Genomic DNA, 15,696 nt, shown 5'->3' on the forward strand with positions numbered 1-15,696 from the left:
GTTGAATTGCACGGCAATCTAAACGCATTTTGATTGTAATACAACTTCAAAATTGCTAAGATTTTAAACACTACTGATTATTCTAAATTATTAAATGAGCTGGAAGCAAATTACCTATGAAGCTAAAATAAGCCTTGATGATTTATATTAGTGGTAACAAAAACATGTTGATACTAGCAAGGTTGAGAAATGAATAAGTACTTTGCTCCTGGGACTGAAATTCATGAGAATGTGACTAAATGTAGAAAGGGTATTCATGATTCTTAAACTATGTATGCATATTATATATATATGTACGTATATATGATTTTCCTCTGAGGAATGAAAATTAGGAGTCCCCACATCCTGAAGTTTTCTAACCTTGGGTAGCTTTTCTGTTAGAATATATAATTTGCTGTAAAATAATATAATACAGTATAAATAGATGGACAGAATAAAATGGACTAAAAAACCATCAGTGTTTCTTCTTCTGGAAAAAAAACCTTTCGCCAAAACAAATTCTGGGAAGGCGTAGGAGGTAATTAACACAGTTGAAATTGATTTGCCGCTATCTAAGTATATAAAGTACTGTTTAGAAGTTTTCCAACAAAGATTGAAGTAGGTGTCTACCACAGATAAAGTAAAGAACAATTCAAGTTTCATTTTCTGAGATACTGGAAAAAAATATATAGAGCGTAATAGCTTTATTACTGACGTGGGAAAGTGTATTAAGAAATTAAGTTAGCCATAAAGTTACTAAAGAAAATTTCTGGATTTCAAAATGCCATTCAAATTTTATTTCAAGTCCTCCAAAATTTCCCATGGTATAAACTGGTTCCAGAACAAGAAGTTTTATTCGAATTGATAGTGCTTTAGTGAAGCACTTCAATTTTATGTTTAAACCTCTTTGAAGTTCCATTAACTCAACAAGAATAAAGTTTTAAAATTAAATGCATGCTGAAGAACTCTTTTCCTAAGTCAGCTGTTTTGTTTTCTTTGCAAAGCTGCATAGCTACATAATTCAGAGCTCGGTCACAGGATCTGGCTTCAGTAGGCTGTCATGGTTTAACCCCAGCTATCAACTAAGCACCACACAGCCACTCACTCACTCCAACCCAGTAGAATGGAGGGAAGAGAACTGAACGGTAAAAGTGACCTGTGGGCTAACAGTTTAATAATAATAATAACAATAAGAATAATCATTGTCATCATTGTCGTGGTTTAAACCCAGTCAGGTAACTTGTTCACTCACTCCCAGTGAGTGGTGCCGAGCTGACAACAATCGAGGTCTGTGTCCGTCTCCCCCCCCCCCCCCCTGCACCAGGACTCTCCCCTTCCCTGCTCCCGGAGGAACGGGGAGGAGGATCGAGAGAGTGCAACTCCTACGGGTTGAGACAAGAACAGTCCAGCAACAAATCACCACTGCTACTATCAGCTAAAACAATGATAAGGGAAAATAACAAGGGAAGAGAATACGATACCACCGGCCAAGAAAGCAAGTTCCACCCGGAAGCCCCTGTCCTTCCGGGTAACTCCCAGTTAACCGCCCACCCCGGGCATGACGTGCTGTGGTATGGAATAACTCCCCGGCTAGCCCGGGTCAGGCGCCCTGTCTCTGCTTCCTCACAGCTTCCCCTCCTCCCTGGCAGAGCATGAGCCTCACAGAGTCCTTGGTCAGGGTAAACATCACTTAGCAACAACCGAAAACATCGGCTTCACCAACACTGTTCTCAAGCTAAAAGTCAAAACACAGCACTGCACCAGTTAACACAAAGGAAAAACATGACTGCTACTGCTGAACCCAGGACTTTATCCATCCCTTATTCCATACCATTCACATCGTGCTCAGATCCCACATTTTCAAGACACCATCGCTCTCCCACATATGTACATCCATATACATACAGACCAAGAGGAAAAAATCATTTTCTTAGTGCATGGACCAATCCCTATAATGCTGCCGAGTCCATTCGGTCCATGATGTTCGAAGTTCATTCTCTATTGGGATGATGGCTGGAGGGAAGTCAGGGCCAGTCGCTGGTGACCTGGAGACATCTAGTTGATGGGCTATAAAAGCATTACACAGCAGGCAACGGCATACAATTGAGTTCACTGGCTGTTTTCCCCTAAAATCAAATCCCCTTGAGGTATACATCGGACTTCCCCATCTTCCCGCATTACCCACCAATTATATCCAGGTCTCTGAGCAAAAGCAATCCCACGAGTGGGTTTGCCTTTACCTGAAGCAGGAATAACCCAGACTGTCTTCCCCAGCAAATTCTTCATATGCACCACGGGAACTTTGTCCCCCTCTACAATATGTAAAAGTTCTGACTGGGCTGGGCCGGCCCTGTTGGCAGATCCTCTGGTGTTGACCGACCAGGTGGCCCTTGATAAGTGTGTATTCCAATGCTTGAAAGTTCCCCCACCCATTGCTCTCAGTGTAGTTTTTAACAGCCCATTGTACCGTTCGATTTTCCCAGAGGCTGGTGCATGGTAGGGGATGTGATATACCCACTCAATGCCATGCTCTTTGGCCCAAATATCTATAAGGTTATTCCGGAAATGAGTCCCATTGTCTGACTCAATTCTCTCTGGGGTGCCGTGTCGCCACAAAATCTGTTTCTCAAGGCCCAGGATGGTGTTCCGGGCAGTGGCATGGGGCACAGCATGTGTTTCCAGCCACCCGGTGGTTGCTTCCACCATGGTAAGCACATGGCGCTTGCCTTGGCGGGTTGGTGGCAGTGTGATATAGTCAATCTGCCAGGCCTCCCCATATTTATACTTCAACCATCGTCCTCCATACCAAAGAGGCTTTAACCGCTTGGCTTGTTTAATTGCAGCACATGTTTCACACTCATGAATAACCTGGGCAATAGTGTCCATTGTTAAGTCCACCCCTCGGTCACGGGCCCATCTATATGTTGCATCTCTGCCCTGATGGCCTGAAGTGTCATGGGCCCACCGGGCCAAAAATAATTCACCTTTATGTTGCCAATCTAAGTCCATCTGAGCCACTTCAATCTTAGCCGCTTTATCCACTTGTTGGTTGTTCTGGCGTTCCTCAGTGGCCCGACTCTTGGGTACATGGGCATCTACATGACGCACCTTCACCACCAGGTTCTGCACCCTGGCAGCAATATCTTTCCACAGTGCAGCAGCCCAGATGGGTTTACCTCTGCATTGCCAGTTGCTCTGCTTCCATTGCTTCAACCACCCCCACAGGGCATTTGCCACCATCCATGAGTCAGTATAGAGATAAAGTACTGGCCACTTTTCTCGTTCAGCAATGTCCAGGGCCAGCTGGATGGCTTTCACCTCGGCAAATTGACTCGATTCACCCTCTCCGTCAGCAGTTTCTGCAACTTGTCGTCCAGGACTCCATACAGCTGCCTTCCATCTCCGATGCTTTCCCACAATACGGCAAGAGCCATCAGTAAACAAGGCATACTGCTTTTCACTTTCTGACAGTTTATTATATGGTGGGGCCTCTTCAGCGCGCATCACCTCCTCCTCTGGTGACATTCCAATATCTTTGCCCTCTGGCCAGTCCATGATGACTTCTAGAATGCCTGGACGACTGAGATTTCCTATTCGAGTTCGTTGTGTAATTAGTGCAGCCCATTTACTCCGTGTAGCATCAGTTGCATGATGTGTAGAGGAGACCCTGCCTTTGAACATCCAGCCCAGCACGGGCAACCGGGGTGCCAGGAGGAGCTGTGCTTCAGTGCCAATCACTTCCGAAGCAGCTCGAACCCCTTCATAGGCTGCCAGTATCTCTTTCTCAGTTGGGGTATAGCTGGCCTCAGATCCTTTATATCCCCGACTCCAAAAGCCGAGGGGTCGACCTCGAGTCTCCCCTGGAGCTTTCTGCCAGAGGCTCCCGGTAGGACCGTTCTCCCCAGCTGCAGTGTACAGCACATTTTTTACATCTGGTCCGGTCCGGACTGGTCCAAGGGCTACTGCATGAACTATCTCGCGTTTAATTTGCTCAAAGGCTTGTTGCTGCTCAGGGCCCCATTTAAAATCATTCTTCTTCCGGGTCACATGATAGAGAGGGCTTACAATCGAACTGTAATTTGGGATGTGCATTCTCCAGAACCCCACTGCACCCAAGAAAGCTTGCGTTTCTTTCTTATTAGTTGGTGGAGACATTGCTGTTATCTTGTTGATCACATCTGTGGGGATCTGTCTACGTCCATCTTGCCATTTTATTCCCAAAAATTGAATCTCCTGTGCAGGTCCCTTGACCTTACTCCGTTTTATGGCAAAACCAGCTTTCAGCAGGATTTGGATTATTTTCCTCCCTTTCTCAAAGACTTCTTCCGCTGTATCGCCCCACACAATAATGTCATCAATGTATTGCAGGTGTTCTCGAGCTTGCCCCTGTTCCAGTTCAGTCTGGATCAGTCCATGACCAATGGTAGGGCTGTGTTTCCACCCCTGGGGCAGTCGGTTCCAAGTGAACTGGACACCCCTCCAAGTAAAAGCAAACTGTGGCCTGCACTCTGCTGCCAAAGGAATTGAGAAAAATGCATTGGCAATATCAATCGTGGCATACCACTTGGCTGCCTTTGACTCTAGTTCATACTGAAGTTCTAGCATGTTCGGTACAGCAGCACTCAATAGTGGTGTGACTTCATTCAGGCCACGATAGTCTACTGTTAGTCTCCATTCTCCATTAGACTTTCGCACTGGCCATATGGGGCTATTGAAGGGTGAGCAGGTCCTGCTGATCACCCCCTGACTCTCCAGTCTACGGATCAGCTGATGGATGGGAATCAGGGAGTCTCGGTTGGTGCGATATTGCCGCCGGTGCACTGTTGTGGTCGCAATTGGCACTTGTTGTTCTTCGACTTTCAGCAACCCCACAGCAGAGGGATCTTCTGAGAGACCAGGCAAGGTGGACAGCTGCTCAATTTCCTCAGTCTCCAAAGCAGCAATACCAAAAGCCCATCGGTACCCTTTTGGGTCTTTGAAGTACCCTCTCTTGAGGTAGTCAATGCCGAGAATGCATGGAGCCTCTGGACCAGTCACAATAGGGTGCTTTTGCCATTCCCTCCCAGTCAGGCTGATTTCAGCCTCCAGCACAGTCAACTCTTGGGATCCTCCTGTTACTCCAGAAATACAGATGGGTTCCACCCCTTGACAGCTTGATGGCATCAGGGTACACTGTGCACCGGTATCTACTAGAGCCTTATACTTCTTTGGGACTGATGTGCCAGGCCATCTGATCCACACAGTCCAGTAAATCCGATTGTCCCCTACCTCCACCTGGCTGGAGGCAGGGCCCCTCTAATGGTTGTCACAGCATTGGACACTTAAGTCATGTTGAAAGGGATTATTCTTCATTATCATAGGAGCTGGAGTAAAATCAGCTCTTCCACTCCATCTGGGAAACTGCTCACCAGAGACTGAAGCCATAGCTCTCATGGGACGATCAGTCTTGGCCCTTGCTCCCCTCTTCAGTTCACTCACCCCTTCCTCCAAAGCTGAAGTAGGTTTTCCATCCCACTTTGTCATGTCTTCTCCGTGATCCCGCAGGTAAAACCATAGGGTACCCCGTGGCATATACCTTCTGTATCTCCTCTCTTGAACAATAGGACGTCTTTTGTTAATAGCTGAGATGTGTGTTGGTACACGTGAGGAGCTGGATAAATCAGATAGATCATCCCTCAATTGTTCGAGGTCCTGGGACAGTTTTTTCACAGCTGAGATGATGGAAGGGGTGAGATTGTCTTCGAACTCTCGGAGTTTATGAACCATTTCATCCACTGTTAGTGGTACTATGTCATTCCAGGTCACTGTTGCCAATGAATGGGCATATGATGACGGTGCATTCCGTGTAAGTTTTCGCCACATGGGTCGTGTACATTCAACTTCATCTGGATCTATGGGTGTATCCCCATTATTGGGCTTGATGTGATAGATCATCTCTACGATGGCTGATTCCCTCAGAGACTGGATGCCTTTGTCTATAGTAGTCCACTTGGCCGAACGACTCGTAACATTGTCCTTGTACGGAAACCTTTCTTTCACAGCTGCCAAGAGCCGCCTCCAAAGGCTGAGGGACTTTTTCTCTCTTGCAATTGCTTTGTCAATTCCCCCTTCTCTAACAAGTGATCCCAGCTGCTTGGCTTCTGTACCTTCTAGTTCGTGACCATCAGCCCCATTGTCCCAGCATCGGAGTAACCAGGTGATGATGTGCTCCCCTGGTTGACGGGTAAAATCTTTTCGCATATTCCGCAGCTCAGTTGAGGTCCGAGGTCGAGAAGTTACCTCTTCTTCTTCTTCGTCATGTGATGATGACTCCTGATCAGATTCTGGACCGGGTGGTGAATTCATTGGTTCTTCATCTCACTTCACCCTTTTTACCTCCTTTTTGCTTGTTCTCTTGCGTACAGGGGCAACTGATATTGGTACGAATTGGTCCTCTGGTTTGGCTGCAGTGATTATCACTGTGGTTTGAGTAGCGACTGTACTTGTTGCTGGGGGTGGTGTAGCTGCTGTACTTGGAGCTGGGGTAACCGCGCTGTCTTTTGCAGTTGAAGTTTGAGCAGCTGCTGTACTTGCCACTGGGGTAGCTGTGCTGTTCATTGCAGCCAAAGTTTGAGTAGCGACTGTGCTTGTCACTGGGGTTGGTGCAGCTGCTGTGCTTGGAGCTGGGGTAACCGCGCTGTCTGTTGCAGTTGAAGTTTGGGCAGCTGCTGTACTTGCCGCTGGGGTAGCTGTGCTGTTCATTGCAGCCAAAGTTTGAGTAGCGACTGTCGCTTTGCCCTCAGATCCGCCGACATTCTTTTCCTTTTGAAGGTGCTGGATAGTGTTGAACAAGGCCCTGTAAGCATAGGCCAAGCCCCAGCACGTTGCCGTGATTTGTCCATCTCTGGTATGGCCAGAATGACCACGCACCTCATTTAAGTGTTTTACTAATTCTTCTGGATTTTGCAGTTGTTCGGTAGTGAAATTCCAAAGTACTGGAGGGGCCCACTGACCTAGATACTTGCCCATACTATCCCACACACCCTGCCACTCATGGCTGTCCAGCCTCAGGGAAAATCTCTCGGTCCTCCTACATCGTCGTTTGACCCCAGACAAGACCCAAACCTGAATCTGCTTAACTCTTGAAATCAGTAGTGGGCAAAATACACTCTGTATGCGTGTTAGCATGGTGATTCCCATCACCATCAGCAAACAAGTCTCAACAGCATTAAAAGGCCATTCAAAAACTTCAAAACTCTCCAATGTAAATGGTCTGGGGGGAGGACTGGGGGGGTAAAAGGATGTCTCCTTCACAGGTTGAGCACCTGAGGAGGAGAAAAAAGATGTGTAATTGCTAAGCACTTCTATTATATACCTCCCAAAGTATAAAGGTGGTGACCACACTGGGAACATAAGCCAGATCAGTTTCATGATCAATGATTCTATTGTATTACAAGTCATTACCATAAAGTACAATGGGATAAAAACCTTAGCCCAAGCCCCACACTTGAAAAACACTACTACAGCAAATACCGGATGGAAGTAAGATATGATATACTGAAACTGTGAGATCAAGAGGAACAACCTTGAGAGCCAATAAATCAGCATTGTGATGAGTGACTATCAATCCAGTCAGATCTGTTGTTATTTCAACCCCTCGTGCCCCACGTTGGGCGCCAAAAGAACTGTCGTGGTTTAAACCCTGTCAGGTAACTTGTTCACTCACTCCCAGTGAGTGGTGCCGAGCTGACAACAATCGAGGTCCGTGTCCATCTCCCCTCCCCCCCGCACCGGGGCTCTCCCCTTCCCCGCTCCCGGAGGAACGGGGAGGAGGATCGAGAGAGTGCAACTCCTACGGGTTGAGACAAGAACAGTCCAGCAACAAATCACCACTGCTACTATCAGCTAAAACAATGATAAGGGAAAATAACAAGGGAAGAGAATATGATACCACCGGCCAAGAAAGCAAGTTCCACCCGGAAGCCCCTGTCCTTCCGGGTAACTCCCAGTTACCCCCCCACCCCGAGCATGACGTGCTGTGGTATGGAATACCTCCCCGGCTAGCCCGGGTCAGGCACCCCATCTCTGCTTCCTCACATCTTCCCCTCCTCCCTGGCAGAGCATGAGCCTCACAGAGTCCTTGGTCAGGGTCAACATCACTTAGCAACAACCGAAAACATCAGCTTCACCAACACTGTTCTCAAGCTAGAAGTCAAAACACAGCACTGCACCAGTTAACACAAAGGAAAAACATGACTGCTACTGCTGAACCCAGGACAATCATCATGAAGAAAAGAAACATAACAAAAAGAGAGAACTAAAACCCAAGAAAGACAAGTGCTTAGAGTCCTGTTTCTGTGTTCAGAACTACTCCAACTGAGCCTTCTAGTGGACTTCACTGCCATCCCCTCTGTCTGGTCAGAATTCAGTAACCAAGTATTCATTGGTGTTCCCATGAACGCTGAACCTGGTATCTCTGTTGGAAGTCAGAACCAGTACATCAATATATTGCAACATGCACCACGGGCTATTTTACTTTTAGAAGCTGGCCTCTTTAAAAGCTGTCAGAAGGCTTTGGTGACATTTCAATTTTTCCTGGGGGGGTGGTACCAGTGTATAAGCCTTGTTGCACGTGGAAAAATTTCTGCTGAAAGAGATGTGAAGGGGAGAGTGCGAAATTATGTCAGAAAAACAAATAGGAAATGCCATACCCATGGATGGATCTCGATCCTTACCAATGATGAGGGAGACCTCATCTTTTCTTTTATTCCAGGACCCTTGATCAGACTTAGAACAAACTGCAGGCTGTTACTCAGAAGACAGTTGACAATGTTAGTAAAGGGGCCTACCACCTGTGCAAAAAATTATCAAGTTTTCAGTCACTCCTTATTTGGCTCCAGGTTGTTTTGAACTTTTGGCTTTAACTTGTCAAATCCCTCCACCACACACCAAAAGGAAAACCCCAGTCAAATTATATTCCAAGTATTCTAAGTACCTAAATGTAATACTTAGCCTTAAGATATTCTTGTAATTTCTTGGTTTAACACTGAAATAAGAATGCCTATTATATCATCTCTTCGTTTAACCCTGAAATAATAATGCTTATCACTAGTCTTTCAGATCTTTAGAAAAATGTATTATAAGCTCTGAGTAGGTACTTTAGAGCTAGTAATACTTGTATATGCAAGCAGATGAATTATTTTGCAAAGTATAGATATATTTCTATGCATTTTCATTGACAGAAACACAATGGATAACACAATATTCATTTTAATATCGTTTACCATAGCTTCTACTGAATTAACATTAGACAACTTTATAGATGGGAATATTTTCCCTTTGTTTTCTTCAGTAAGAGAGTATGATAAAAACTTGGACAATATAAAAGGAAAAAATATATAAAAAACTTGGACAACATAAAAGGAAAAAATATGCACATATATATCTATGTTTAAAATACTTTTTCTTTCAAATTAAATGTAGCATAAATGATAAAAAACTAAGAAAACGCATGTATGTAAGCATATGCGTTTGTATCATATAGCACTTAAAAAATTAATTCATGCTAGGCAGAACTCTTCATGTTTAGCTACTTAGTGCTTGAATTCCGACATTTAAATCTGGGAATCTTTCCAACTTTAGTGAACATTTCTTCACGCAGTTGTTTTTTTTTTTTTTTTGGGCTTGTTTTAAAATGACAGGAATCTTTCCATTCTTCACTGAGTTATGTTATCAAATATGTTTTATTAAAGACAGAATAAGTATGGAACCACCTCATTTCAAAGGATCTGGAACACAATTTTCTTAATACTATGAAGTAGCATGCAGACAGTAATTTTCATGGTGCTTTTAACTGTGCAACAAAGATGTTTAAAGTATTAGCAATTCCTCTTGTATGTGGAGATTTACCTTTGAATTGTCTTTCCTGTATGTTAAAAACCTACAGATTGAAGCTTCATGTCAAAATTCTACAACACAAACTTTTGTGTTTCAAGGTACGATTTATTGATTTGCAGCTGAATTATTCTAGTCACTCATTGGTAGTGCAATTATGCAGCCTCAAAAAAGCTGAAACCAATACAAAATTCTAAAATGAAAGTGTTAGGTATTTAAAACTGAGTTGTTTAGTGAATGATAATCCTGCATGTATATGGAAAAATCAGTAGTGTTTCAAACCTGAAATAACAGAGTATTGATAAAAATAAGACATGATTCACAGCTTGGAACAAAGCTTACATTTAATTGATAACAACATTTAATTTTCAAAACTTCCACAAACTTGTAAATCTGGAAAAAGTTATGACATAGCTTATGGAAAATGACACCTAGAGAGAGTGAAAGCCATACCACTTATATTAAAAAAAAAAAAAAAGGCTTATATGCTTTTTTAAATACTTAGGTTAGTGCTCCTTTCAAATATTGAGAATGCAGTTGTATTTTGATGATCAATAATTTTCACTCATATGGTGACTTTCCTGGCAGTATTCAAGGCAGACAGGCACCTAAATCCTAGTCAACTGAGATGAGAATTTAGCCTTTGGCTTGAAGCACTTGGTTTCCATCAAAAATCTTCCTATCTACCCATATAAAATTGAAAAGTTCTATAGTTGAAAGTCTTATGCAGTGTGAAATATGGGATTTGCAGACATAGATGTTCTGAGTTCAGAACTACTTAAACTATTTAGCAATAGAAAAGGCACCAGGACATATCTCCCACTAACTAGACATTCTATGAAGTTCAATTTTATACTGAAACTTAGTAACTTAAACTCATCTCTCAACGTTCTGATCTGTAGTATAAGCTATCACTAAAGGAGTCTGAGACCACCACCAAAGCGCAGAAAATGAGCTCAGATTTCCATAGTTTTTCACAGACTTTCCTTGTTTTGTTCACATTTGCTATTTGCTACAATTTTCCTTTCCTTTTATCTAAATACCACTTGCTTTATTTCATCCCCTTTTCCCTCACACTATTGGTTTTTTTTGTTTTGTTTTGTTTGCAAAACAGCTCCCATAGAGTCCATTTGTTCAAAATTATTCTCAAGTTTTCAACTCGTGTGTGCTTGAATTCACTTTATTATTATTATCTTAAAAGTAACGACCTCTACCATGTTTTAATGGAAGCACTGAAACTGAAAATAATTTTAGAATTTTGTTGCAGTCTCTTCTGCAAGAGAGATCCCACAAACACCCCTTTGTGGTTGAGAAGGGCTTCCAGGTTACAGAGGTGGCTGAGAACTGAAACTTGGCACACTTTTCCCATATTGTTGCTGTGTAACAGTAATTGTCTCTAATAAACTAGGAGGTGGTGTTGACTCTCTTGAGAGACAAGATACTTTTCAGAGGGATCTAGATAGACTGGAGCATTGGGCTGTGATTAATAGGATGAAATTTAACAAATCCAAACGACAAATTCTTAATCCAGAGTTGAGTAATGCTGGGTGCAAATATAAACTGGGAGACAGTTTATATACAGGTGGAGCAGCCCGGCAGGAAGGGATCTGGCGTTGCTTGTTGACAGCAGTGTCAGTATAAGTCAGCAGTGTGCCCTGACATCCAAGAGGGAAAATTGCATCCTGGGGTGCATCAAACACAGTATAACCAGCTGGTCAAAAGAGTTTGATCCTGCTGTGTTCAGCATTGATATGTGTGTGGTCTCACAGTGTTCTGTGTGCAGGTCTGGGCACCACAGTTTAAGAAGGATATGAAGGTACTTGACTGCTTCTAGAGAAGGGCAACAAAGCTAGTGGCAGGGCTAGAAGGCATGCCCTGTGAGAAGCGGCTGAGGACACTGGGTTTGTCCGGTTTGGAGAAAAGGAGGCTAAGATTTGACCTCATTGCTTTCTACAGCTTCCTGAAGAGGGGAAGTGGAGAATGGTTCAAAGCTGTGCCAGGGGAGGTTTACACTGGACATTAGGAAGTATTTCTTTACCAAGAGATTGGTCAAAGACTGGGACAGGCCTCCTAGAAAAGATGGCCCAGCACACTTGGCCAAAACCTTGCCACAGAAGAGGACTCCTTAATCTTTTGCAAATAGAGAACTGCTGTTCAGGGTTCCTGCTGAATGCTGTGCCCAGAAGAGCAGTGAGGTTCTGCTACTGAGACAAAAGATCTGGACTCCAAGCATTGCAGGCTTTTAAGGTCTGGAAGACCTGTAAAAGTCTTGTAAGAGCAGCTGTATCCCTGTAGAGCAGTAATTATTCAACAAGGCAAGATGTTGCTTGCCAAACACGTAAGAGCAAACACCTCCCCCTGACTCCCTTCAGCAGATCCCCTGCCTCTCCCAGAGGCAGTATTACCCACTTAGAATACTTGCTCCCTCTCACAACAAACAGGCCTGCAGAATGGTGCCTAGAACTGCGTTATTTTTGTTCCCTGAGCTACCGGAACAGTATTGTTTTCTTTTTTTCCCTAAAAGCTGGGGTAAAATTAAAAAAAAAAAAAAGGTACCCATTCAGAGAAAGAAAGGAATTTTGAATTGTTCTTGTATTATTCGATTTTTTCATGATAGCTTTGTGAATGGCATTTCATTTCAAAGACTATATATCTGTTTAAACAGACCTATTTGCCTGAGAGGAGAGAAAAAGCACCTACAATTTGCCATACAAGATAAGAAAGTATCTTGCCTTTGGCAATAACTAATAGCAGATGTTAGAGAGAAAGGCAAAAGTCCCAGTGACTGCATCCAGCCAAGCATTTAATGCTGCAGACTTGGGTAAAAGGTGGAAGAAAATCTGTCTCCTGACCTTTGCAGAAATCAACACTTACATCAACACACTGAAACATGAGAAATAAAGTATCAGTGACAACTCTTAATAATGTGAACGTTTGATTTTTTTCGATCTGATGGTTAAAATGAAACTTCAAATAATAAATCACTGGTTTTGCCCAAATTATTTTTTTCTTCTTGTATTGTTACACTTTATTTGAAAAAAAAATGTTTTTGAAGGAAATGTCTTGGGGCAATGAAAAGCTTCAACTCCTATGAAAATAGCCTTTCCCTTTTTAATTATTCAAAAATCATAAATATGTGTGACTTCAGAAGCTACAGCAATTCTGACATTTCTCAAAATGAATATGTTCAGTGTAGTTTATGAAATAGAGACTCATCTGAATACTTTGTTGTTTATTGAAAAATAATTCAAGTTAGTGTTGCACATCTGAAAAGAGAAAACTGGATAAAATAAGGGATTTCCCAGATTTTGGCTTTATTCATTGAAAGGAACTCTTCTTCTTTTTCTTTTTAAAGTGCTTAAATTTTCTCCTATACTCTCTGTCTTATCAGAGAAATTAACTGTAAATCTGGGGAGAGAAAAGTCCATTTGATTTCCAAAAAACCAACACTTTATTAGTTTAGAATCCAATTCAAGGTGAACAGATGACATTTCTGTTGAATTCTCCTGTTTCCTTACGGTTGTAGTAAAGGCTCACAAAATATTTTTAAGGGATATTAAGTGTATTCCCAAAGTGAAAACGTAATAAACGGCAAAAGTAAAAGAACTGGGGGGAGGGGGAGAATAAAAATGGAAAGGCTCATCAGTTACTAGAAACAGACTTATAAAGCTGAACTTGAAACTTAAGGAGATAGGTAGATTCTCTAAATGTGTGTGTTCAGATATATGCTACTATTACATATTTTTTCGTTTTTTCTGAGATTTTAAGAGAATGGTTTATAATGTGTAAGTAAACACCTGAAAGCCACTTAAAAATGGCTTTATTGCAGAAGTCTGAAAAAGCTTTTATAATTTTTTTCAACATAACCATATGCTTGAAGTCATTTTCATTCAGCACATCAAACACACATTCCTTGCTGTCGTGGTTTAAACCCAGTCAGGCAACTTGTTCAATCACTCCCAGTGAGTGGTGCTGGGCTGACAACAATCGAGGCCCCCCCCCCCACCGGGGCTCTTCCCTTCCCTGCTCCCAGAGGAACGGGGAGGAGGATCGAAAGGGTGCATCTCCTACGGGTTGAGACAAGAACAGTCCAGCAACCAATGTACAACAGAAATCACCACCGCTACCACCAACGACAACAATGATAAGGGAAAATAACAAGGGAAGAGAATACAATACCACCGGCCAAGAAACGAGTCCCAACCAGAAGCCCGTGTCCTTCCAGGTAACTCCCAGTTACCCCCCCACCCCGGGCATGACGTGCTGTGGTGTGGAATACCTCCCTGGCTAGCCCGGGTCAGGTGCCCCGTCTCTGCTTCCTCACAGCTTCCCCTCCTCCCTGGCAGAGCATGAGCCTCACAAAGTCCTTGGTCAGGGTAAACGTCACTTAGCAACAACAGAAAACATCGGTATCACCAGCAGTGTTCCCAGGCTGGAAGTCAAAACACAGCACTGCACCAGCTACCACGAGGGAGAAACATGACTGCTACTGCTGAACCCAGGACACTTGCAAACTAAATTGTTCACATTATGCAAATACCTATTTGCTTCATATTTCTGAAGACAAGAAAACTTTTCTGCATGTATAATTTTCTGAGAGAAGACACTATTTCACTGTGTTTAAACTAGAAATAATTGCATGCAATAAGTCTCCAGTCTTTCTTAACTGATTAATAAAAATTGTTTGTGGTGTGAGTTAACCAGTAGTGGTAATATGTAATTGATTAGTTCTAGCCTCACTTTGCAGCTGCAAATGTGGGACCCTGCAGAAGGAATATGAACTGGGGTTTCAGATGCTGAAGATGGCTGAATATTCAGATTTCTATTTAAACACTAGTTAACTTTTTCTTCTCTAATTTTTTTGACCAGAGGAAAAGAAGACAGGAGTGTGGTTTGATGATATTTAGCTATTTATTACAAAATTCTCATTGACTGCCAATAAACTACAATGAGTACAAGCACATTTTAAAAAAGTATAAGTTTTGACAGTGATAGGGTGCAATTATGCATCATCAGCAACTGTAAGGAATTTGTCCTAAGAAAGTAATGTAAATATTCTACGACAAACTATTATACGTTCTGAAAACAAGATTTCCTCTGAAAGACCCTTTAGTTGTTCTAAAATTTTTTCTTTGAAATTCTTCAGTTTGTGAGGCAAAACAGATCTTCATTCCAATATGAAAATATTCACAGAAAACTCTGGTTTGTTTAGTGTCCTGGGTTCAGCAGTAGCAGTCATTTTTCTCCTTCTTAGTAGCTGGTGCAGTGCTGTGTTTTTGACTTTCAGACTGGCAACAGTGCTGACAACACTGATGTTTTTAGTTGTTGCTCAGTAATGTTTACTCTGACCAAGGACTTTGCGAGTCTCATGCTCTGCCAGGGAGGAGGGGAAGCCGGGAGGAAGCAGAGACAGGACACCTGACCCAAACTAACCAAAGAGGTATTCCATACCACAGCACATCATGGCCAGTATATAAACTGGAGGCAGTTACCCGAAAGGGCTAGATTGCTACTTGGTTGGGCTGGGTATCGGTTGGTGAGTGATGAGCAATTGTATTCTCTCCCCTTGTTATTTCCCTTATCACTATTATCATTAGTGGCAGCAGTAGTGATTTGTGTTATACCTTAGTTACTGGACTGTTCTTATCTCAACCCACGGGAGTTACATTCTTTCAATTCTCCTCCCCATCCCTTCAGGACAGGGGGGAGGAAGAACGGCGGGGAGTGAGTGAGCAGCTGCATGGTTCTGAGTTACCGGCTGGGCTTAAACCACGACATTTAAAATTAAATAATTTAAAATCAGCTTTCCACAAATCTTTAAGACAATTTTATGTATAAATTTAC

Source organism: Pezoporus flaviventris, unplaced genomic scaffold (genome assembly GCF_033815535.1).
Source record: "Pezoporus flaviventris isolate CSIRO_AGI_PZ_B2104156 unplaced genomic scaffold, CSIRO_AGI_Pfla_v1 ptg000055l, whole genome shotgun sequence".
NCBI classification, from domain to species: Eukaryota; Metazoa; Chordata; class Aves; order Psittaciformes; family Psittacidae; genus Pezoporus; species Pezoporus flaviventris.